The sequence below is a fragment of the Nicotiana tabacum genome, chromosome 12 (assembly GCF_000715075.1).
Source record: "Nicotiana tabacum cultivar K326 chromosome 12, ASM71507v2, whole genome shotgun sequence".
Classification (NCBI taxonomy): Eukaryota; Viridiplantae; Streptophyta; class Magnoliopsida; order Solanales; family Solanaceae; genus Nicotiana; species Nicotiana tabacum.
The window spans coordinates 89,338,832-89,348,808 of record NC_134091.1 but is presented as its reverse complement, the minus strand read 5'-3'; the positions used below and the strand labels follow the sequence as shown (position 1 = coordinate 89,348,808).

Here is a 9,977-nt window from a genome sequence, read left to right as displayed (position 1 = left end):
TGTGGTTTCTTAGAATACCCCCTCTGCTACATCCATCAATAATTAGATTAAAAGTATGATCAGGTGGCTTTTCTCATTTCACTACCTTTATGTTATTGTGTGCTTTACAGCTTCTATTTTGCCACATAAGGGATTCCAGTTTCCTCTAAAATTAAAGCATAGATATTGGCTGTTTAAAATTAGGGTCACACCGCACTTAGCAAATGAAAAAAACGAATTTCTTACTAAATAAATTAGGAGGTGAATAAGACAAGTTCCCTCTTCTCTATCATGATAACCCTAGCTATTAACACCTAAACCCTAGCCGACGATGGCTTTTCCGGCCACTGGCCAGCCACTAATGGTGTCTGGGAAGGCACCTACTCTACCCCTAAGAACCCTAACTCCAACTACAAACCCTAATACTACCTTAGATTACTCAAACATCTTCAAACCTAGTTCAATAAATGCGTCCATGCATGACGAGCGCAAAACACACTAAAATATGCTCGCTAGTCGAATATAGTAAATTAAAATATTGTATTCACAAGGATTGGAATTAAACAGTATTATCGTAGTTTGTAGCTAGATTGCTATCCAAGATGATCAACAATTTAGGTTTATGTGATTAAAACTAAAATTAACTAAGAATCTATAATATTGGCTAATGACAATCAATGCAAGTATTAAGCAAAGGAAGTTATCAATTGGGAGACGATAGGGTTGATAGGATCGGTGCAAGATAAATGTTTGGGATTTAACTCTAGATAATTCACTTCTAATGTTTAAGTAAGTCTCTCGAATTCACTTGGTCATTAGTTCAATTGATTAGTAGAAACTCCTCTTTCGATTAAATCTCAACCTCACAAGATGAACCAATTTTAAGCACGTGAAGATATGCGAGAATTCGTAGTGGATTGATATTTAGGAGAACCTCTCTCGATTATCCTCCTAACTAAGTTTAATCAACAATTAAACAATTCAACTAGCCTCATCCGATTACTAAGAAGAATTAATGACTTCAACCAACAAAATATAACGCAACAATATCACAGGTTATGCCTCTCTCGATTACATTAACAAGTGGATATAGATGCAACAATTAAAACATCCAAAACGATTCAATACATTAAACTAGAGTTAATTATCCACAAACAAGTATCAATACACCAAGTCCATCAAACCCTAAAGAGAACTACTCCATGATATGGAGTAATTCATCATAAAAATGTTTAAGTTAGAGGAAAACATAAAACAATCCAAACCCTTGTCTTGAGTGAGGATTGAATGATGAAATCCTTGAGCTTTTTCTTCTCCACCTCCTCCTTGGCTTACTTAGGTCTAAGATGTGTTAAAAGTCCATAAAATAATATTTTTACATGTATTTATACAAAGTAGGGTCGGGCCCAAACGAAAATACCTTTTCCTGTGCGAACTGGGACAATAACTCTGTAAAAATTGCACAGGCGCGCCGCATGGGGAGACGCGCCACGTGGGGCAGTTGTGGGAAAGTTCAGAGAGTTAAAATCTGTCAGGCAATCGGAAAATGTACAGGTGCGGTGCACCACGCGCCGCGGGTGTGTTGTTTACTCAAAGTCCAGATTTTTCTTGACTTTTTGATATCCATACGTGGTCTTCGACCCCCGAACGCGATCCCGGCTTTATCCCTTTTACTTTTACTCAGACTTCAAAGCTCCAAATCACTCAAATTATCTCCATAACATTTACATCGCTCGAAATTCTCCTACAAGGCATAAAATACACAATTAGTGCAAACCATTAGCGATTAAAGCTCAAACTCAATTAAAGTGCAGTAATTTGGAGTGTAATAAGCAACTAAAACATGTAAGGATAGCCTACCATCAACACCTCACACTTAAACCATTGCTCGTCCTCGAGTAATCAAGCCACGCTTTATATAGACACGAGGTTTTTGAACAATTCTAGTAACTCATCATACCAAGAATATTTAAAATATACTAAGCACAATAGTGTAACATCCTAGCCTCAAGATTTGACTTACAAGTACCACGCATTATTTATAACTCGCTCACTTACTCTAACACAGAGGTCAACGGCATTACCTTTCCTTCATGAATCAAGTACCATCACTACAATAGAGAGTAGTTCCACACACCATCAAATTTAACCACAATCAGGAGCTCAATATAGAAATAATTCACTCACTCTTAGAAATAACATTCATATGCCACAAAAGATGAACCATAGGCTTGCCCGTAGTGTAGTACTCAACTAATCGAGCTCATTCAGTCAAGGGTCAAATAGGACTTTAATTGGTTGTAATGTAGGTTACGGGACGGGTAGGATACATTTAGATATAAGAGTGACTACACCTCTCTAAGCACTTTAATACATACAATTTAACATTCAAAACCCCACCTTAACATCATTATACATTAACTCCCAACTTCTTTAAGCACAATTACATCAAGATTTACCACTATCATGGAATATTTTGCACAACAATACAATTATTATTTTTTCTTTCTCTTTCAATTCAAGTGACTCTTATTTATTTTTAAAACAGTGCACCTTTCTCCTTATTTCATTAGTTCCACTCAAAAGCCAAACCAATCACCCCATACTTCAACTTTTACAAAGTTCATAACAAATTTAAGTGCTCATGAGAGGTACAAGGTTCAAATAGATGATCAATTCAAACAAATGGGTAAGGATTGTAATGTGGTTTCCAAAGAAACAAGATTACAGGCTCAAATGGGTTAACTAAGATACATAACAATTAGGTGGGTAATAGCATATAATTGGCTCAACAAAGAAACGCCTATATCACGTCCGAGACTGAACAAAACTACCATTTCGCGTTGCAAACACACGGGGCAAGTTCTAGACATCAAATGCAATGCACATAATACACAAAACCTTACAACCACAAGGCACATAACTCACTCAAGATTGGATTATCAAGAAACTTTAGTCAAAGCAGTTAAGCACAATTAAGATCATACAATTTAAGTTACTTCTGCAAGAGTCAAAAGCTGAGCCTAAGCATCACAACTAAAGCACTCACTATTCTCAAGGCATAGTAGAGTCTAGAGATATTGCTTTCAATTCAAAACACAGCACACGGTTTCCTACTATTCTACAAAACAAAAACTAACTACACCCGGTTCAAACAAAACCCTTGAAAAAGAACCGTGGCACAAAGAAAAACCAAGGGGGAATTATTACACTAACTACAAAAGAAAATCTTTTGTCTTTTCCTTTAGACTTTAATCCCTCAAGAAACCCGTCGAATGATATCCATCGTCGGGAAAAGTCGCAAATTTTAAATTTTTATGTTTTGTTTTCATTTTTCTTATCTCTAACTACTAAAATAACAAAACTAAGTTACTAACATAGATACATACAACATATAATTTTCCCCACCCCACACTTTAAGTTGTGGCATGTTCCCATGACACACAATTAAAAAGCATAAGATAAAGGAAACTTCCTTGAATTTTTAGTCGGTGTCTGAGTCGAAGTCGGGCTCTATTCCACACGCCCGAACCAATGCACACATCCATGCGGATAACTTCTTCTCAGCTTTCTTGGGGTACACCCCACACTTATCATTTCCACTCGTTGCAGCCTTTTCTTTCGAGCTCTTCAGTTTCCACTCAACACTTACAGCTGGCTTCTCTTTCTTCACCCCCGTTTCTACATTTATCTCAAAAGTTACAGTCTCCTCACCCACTCTAGACATGAGTCTTCTCTCGTGTATGTCTAAGACTGCTCTGCCCATTGCTATGAATGCTCTTCCTAAGATGAGAGGGACCTCTTTATTCTCTTTCATATTCACTACTATAAAATCTACAGGAAATACAAACTTATCTACCCGAACTAAGACATCCTCCACTATCCCCTCGGGTATGATAGTTGTTTGGTCTGCCAGCTACAAAAATATTGGTGCAGATCTTATCTCTCCAATCTCATTCTCTAGCTTCCTGTAAATAGACAAAGGCATTAAATTAACTGAGGCACCCGAATCACATAAAGATTTGTTAAAACTAAGAGTGCCTAACGAGCAAGGTATAGTAAAATTCCCTAGATCTCCACACTTTTGTGGGAGTTTGTTTTGCAAGATTGCGATGCAATGCTCTGAGAGCTTGGCCACTGAGGTATCTTCTATCTTCATCTTCTTTGTAAGGATCTCCTTCAAGAATTTGGCATAAGCTGGCATTTGTGAGAGAACTTCTGTGAATAACAAATTTACATTAACCCGTTTCAGCATATCTATATATCTCTCAAACTGCTTGTCCAGCTTTTCTCTATACAGCTTTTAGGGAAAAGGTAAAGCAGGCATGTACTTGCTCACATCATTAGATTCCTCCCTTCTTGAAGTTTCCTCCTTCTTCTTTTTCTCATCTCCCTTCTTACCTTTCTTCTTCTCAGTCTTTTTATTATCTTCAATTTTCAGCTGCTTCCCACTTTCTTTTTCCAGGTGCAGCTTCTTTGTCAATTGGAGTGGGATCTTTCAACATGTGTTCACTTCTCAAGGTTACATCATTTACCGTTTATTTGGGATTCTTTTTAGTATCAGCTGGCAGAGTACCTGGGATTCTCTTAGATAATATAGTTGCAATTTATCCCACTTGTCTCTCCAAGTTACGCAAACCTGTCCCAAGTTCTTTGATAGCTGCACCATGAGCATCTAATCTCTCATCAGTCTTGACAATGAAGGATTTCATCAGATCTTCTAATCCAGACTGATTTGGCTGTTGAGGCTGAAACTGCGGCCTCAGCTGATTCCCAAAACCAGGAGCTCCTTGAAATCTTGAGTTATTTTGTAGCCATGCATTTGTAGTACCCCCCAGGTGAACTCCATGAAAAATCGGGGTACTTCTAACCCATTGCATTGAAGTTATAGTTTCCCATAACATTTACTTCCTTAGTTGAGGCTTGACACTCATGAGTAGGGTGTCCTCTTCCACATATATCACAAGTTGTGTGATTCTTGCTCTGTATTAAAGCTAAGGTCAGCTTCCTTATCTCTTTCGCCATGGCATCAAGTTGTACCCGCACAGATGTGTTATCATCAACCTGGTGAACACCATTCACCCTTCTTCTTTCAGCAATTTCAGAGGGCCACTGATTTGCATCTTCAGATAACTCATCAAAAATAGTGACTATCTCCCCCAGAGTCTTTTTCATCAACGGGACTCCAGCTTTATTGCTCAATGTTCTGCGAGCGGCGGGTGTCAATCCATCTCAAAAGTCCTGTAGTTGTATCCAAAGTTCAATTCCATTATGCTGACACTTACACATTATCTCTTTGAACCTCTCCCAAGCTTCAAACACAGTTTCAGTCTCGTTCTGATGAAAGTTATGAATTTCCCTTCTAAACTTACCCGTCTTAGCTGATGAGAAATATTTGTTAAGAAATTTTTTGGTCATCTCATCTCATGTTCTAATCGATCTATTAGGCTAGCTTCGAAGCCAGTGCTTTGCATCGTCCTTGAGTGTGAAGGGGAATGCCCTTAAGTAGACTGTATCTTGCGACACACCGTTGTATTGAAAGATGTTCATAATCTCCTCGAAATCCATCAGATGTTTGTTTGGATCTTCGTTCATCTTTCCTCTGAAAACGCAGCTGTTTTGAAGAGTTTGGAGCAACCCTTGCTTCAATTCGAAATTGTTCGCTGCAACTGGAGGTGGTCTAACACTTGATAAGCCTTGGTTATAGACCGGTCTAGCATATTCTCCAAGAGCTCTCCTAGTACCCAAAGGTTGATTCTGAATAATTCTCCGAGCCCTCTCCTCCTCATAAGCAATTTGTGCATCTCTAAGTGCTGCTTCTTCAGCATCCCTTGCAGCTTTTTCTCAGAGTTGGACTGCCTCTCTCGTAGCCAAATCAACATTATCATCATCTCCATCCATGTCATCCTTGGTTGAGGATTGCCCAACCTTCTCTACTTTCTCGGCGAGATTTCTTTCCTTCCTTAACTGTCGCAGTTGTTTCTCGATTTCTGGTTCGTATGTTTGCAATTCCTTACCAGAAAGATCGAGTCATGCACCAATATAACCTGTAGCCTGCGCACAGTCAAAGAACACCAAATGTAGAAAGGAAAAAATAAAATAAAAAGACAAATTCCTGAAATAGCACTACAAACTATTTCAAACACTATTGATTTCTAATCCCCGGCAACGGCGTCAAAATTGACGAGCACAAAACACATACTAAAATATGCTCGCTAGTCGAATATAGTAAATTAAAATATCGTATCCACATGGATTGGAGTTAAACAGTATTATCGTAGTTTGTAGCTAGATTGCTATCCAAGATGATCAACTATTTAGGTTTATGTGATTAAAACTAAAATTAACTAAGAATCTATACTATTGGCTAATGACAATCAAAGCAAGTATTAAGCAAAGGAAGTTATCAATTGTGAGAAGATATGGTTGATAGGATCGGTGCAAGATAAATATTTGGAATTTAAATTTAGATAATTCACTTCTAATGTTTAAGTGAGTCTCTCGAATTCACTTGTTTATTAGTTCAATTGATTAGTAGAAACTCCTCTCACGATTAAATCTCAGCCTCACAAGATGAACCAATTTTAAGCACGTGAAGATATGCAAGAATTCGTAGTGGACTGGTATTTAGGAGAACCTCTATTGCTTATTCTCCTAACTAAGTTTAATCAACAATTCAACTAGCCTCTTCCGATTACTAAGAAGAATTAATGACTTCAACCAACAAAATATAATGCAACAATATCACAAGTTTTACCTCTCTCGATTATGTTAACAAGTGAATATAAATGCAATAATTAAAACATCCAAAACGATTCAATACATAAAATTAGAGTTAATTATACACAAACAAGTATCAATACACCAAATCCATCAAAACCTAAAGAGAACTACTCCGTGGATATGGAGTAATTCATCATAAAAAATTTTAAGTTAATGGAAAATATAAAACAATCCAAACCCTTGTCTTGAGTGAGGATTGAATGATGAATCCTTGAGCTTTTGCTTCTCCACCTCCTCCTTGGCTTACTTAGGTCTAAGATGTGTCAAAAGTCCATAAAATAATGTTTTTACATGTATTTATACTAAGTAGGGTCGGGACCAGACGAAAACACCTTTTCCTGTGCGAACTAGGACAATAGCTCTGTAAAAATTGCACAGGCGTGCCGCATGGGGCGATGCGCCACGCGGGGCAGTTGAGGGAAATTTCAGAGAGTTAAAATCTGTCAGGCAGCCGAAAAATGTATAGGCGCGGCTCGCCACGCGCCGCTCCATGTGCCGCAGGTGTGTTGTTTTATAAGAGTACGGAGTTTTCTTGACTTTTTGATATCCAGACGTGGATTTCGACCCCCGAACGCGATCCCGACTTTATCCCTTGGGCTTTTACTCCGACTTCAAATCTCCAAATCACTCGAATTATCTCCATAACATTTACATAGCTCGAAATTCTCCTACAAGGCATAAAATACACAATTAGTGCAAACCATTAGCAATTAAAGTTCAAACTCAATTAAAGTGCCATAATTTGGAGTGTAATAAGCGACTAAAACATGTAATGTTAGCCTACTATCAATGCACACGTCAAACCAAAAACCCTCTTTAATCTCGATCAAACATATTACAATATTACATGGAGTTCCCTACGTGAAGTGGAGTACGGAGGAAGTTCAACGCATTGAGGAAATTGAGAATCTAAAGCTTGTAGTGGTTGAAAAAGTTCTCCTAAGGCTGGCTGGCGTTAGAAGATTTATGCAAAGCTATTCCTACTCAATGTGTATTTAAAGGAAGCTGTCAGGTACAGTGTTTTAAGGAGAGGCATGTCTTGATCCGGCCTTTATTGTTTGAAGATTTAATCAATCCAACTTCAAAGTTTGCATATTATATTAAGGATAAAGATGGTATGTCCTATCAGATGAGACCCTTGATCTACGACTCTAGATTTAAATTGAATGAAGAAACTCCATTAGCGATGGTTTGGATTTTATTCCCAAAATTATTACCATCGTTCTTTGTAAAGGAATGCTTGTTTACTTTAGCTTCTGCTGTTAGGAAGGCTTTGCAAATGGATATGGCTACAATTAATAAAACCATGCCATGTTGTGATATAATTAAGGTCCTATTTGATTTATTAGCGAAGCACCTAAGGAGGTCAGTATGGACATTGTTAATGAGAAGACTAGAGAGTCAAGAACTCAGATGGTGAAGATTGAATATGATTATTTACCAAAATATGTAGAGAATGTAAGCTACAAAGATATAATGAACTTGAATGTCGAGTTTTACACCCAAAATTAATTCCAGTTGTGCAAGATGGAGTTGAGAAGTTTGATCAAGATAGGAATATGATTGAGCATGGCTAGAATAAAATAAGATATCATGGGAATAATTAGAGTTCACAAAACTTCCTAGATAGAATCTTATAAAGTGGTAAGGTTGTAGGTATCACTAGTCAATAGAATCAAGTCATAGATAATTGAGTCTTCACTAGATGATATGGAAAAGAAAAGGATGATGTACCTATGAGTAAGGCTATTGTTCCCGTCGCTTCTAACACGCGCATACAAATCAAAAATTCAATATGATGCATTAGTGGAGGAAGAAAAAAAATTGGATGTCTCAGAGATAGGAGACATGGCTGGTGATGAGACTATGTAAGCTGCTAATCAAGTTGAGAAGAGGATTACAGAAAATAATGACTCAGCCAATATAAGAAGAAGGAGCCAGTTCATAGACATGAGCTAAAATCCAATGAAACTGACATGGGTATTCCTATCTAGAAAGCTGCTGGGATGCAAGTGTAGATCGGATTCATGATGCTAAACTAAATCCAACTGCTATAGGAAATCAATTGTGTGTAGTAGGAGGTGAAGCTGATAAAAATCTGTCAAACTCTAATTCAGAGAAGAATAATTTAGAGAGCATCAAGTCATTAGGGAAAAGGAGTGTGAATACACTCACAAAAGAAGCAACAATGGATTAGGTTACTAGATCTTTTTTTAATCCAGCAAAGAAGAAGGTGATTAATAACCGTCAAGATATACTGTCATGATCGAAAATCCCACCAAGTCGTGACGGCACATAACCCAACCCGCTTGGTAAGTCAAACAATATAAATTGCTACTATATTGAGATATCATCCATAAATAATAAATAAGACTGCAAAAATTAATAAAATAATCCCAACGACTGGCAGTACAAGTTATGAGCGACTGAGCATATGGTTACTACTCTGGTTTGAAATTTACATAAACAAAAATATAAGTCCTAAACTACCATGAGCAAGTGATAGCTTGAATCTGGAACGCTGGTACGTCCTCAATGCTAGGCTTCATCTTCCACATTAACTCAGTTTCAGAATCTGCACGCAAAGTACAGAAGCATAGTATGAGTACAACCAAACTCATGTACTTAGTAAGTATCTTGACTAACCTCACTGAAGTAGTGATAAGGTTTTTAAGTCAAAAAGATATTCACTTTGAATCACTTGTGTAGCTCAATAACATGTATAATACAGAGAAGTATCTAAAGAGACCGTCACAGAATAACAGATATCAATAATAAAGGTGCGCAACTGCGGTACAGGGAATAGACAAGATTTGACAACTAAACAAATCAAGCAAATACAACTTTTACCAAATTCGCACACAAAAGAGACATGCACCAACTAGTGTGTGCTCAAATACCCATACATGATTGTTGAGTGTTACTACGTAAAAATGATCCAATTTCGTATCAATTTCTAAATACCATGTTTATGAAAATTTTACATGAGTCCAACATTTTAATCTATGATGATAACTCTCTTTTGACATCAATCCGACACTCTCCTAGTATCCAACCACTCATTAACAAGTCTCATACAAATGTAAAATGCACCAACTAGCATATGTAGATATTATGCATGGATAAAGCGTGTAAATATTATATGAATATGCACAAAGGATCACTTGAATGACCAAGCTCCTACCTTTTTACTCAATAACTCATCACATAGGATA

At 37.3% G+C, this 9,977-nt stretch overlaps 1 non-coding gene across 1 annotated transcript; it reads left to right on the top strand.

Moving 5' to 3' along the window:
• The first annotated feature begins 5,242 nt into the window (after positions 1 to 5,242).
• LOC142167700 (small nucleolar RNA R71) lies at positions 5,243 to 5,349 on the top strand. Its single transcript, XR_012697787.1, has one exon. It is a non-coding gene; the product is annotated as a small nucleolar RNA R71 (small nucleolar RNA).
• Positions 5,350 to 9,977: the final 4,628 nt, after the last annotated feature.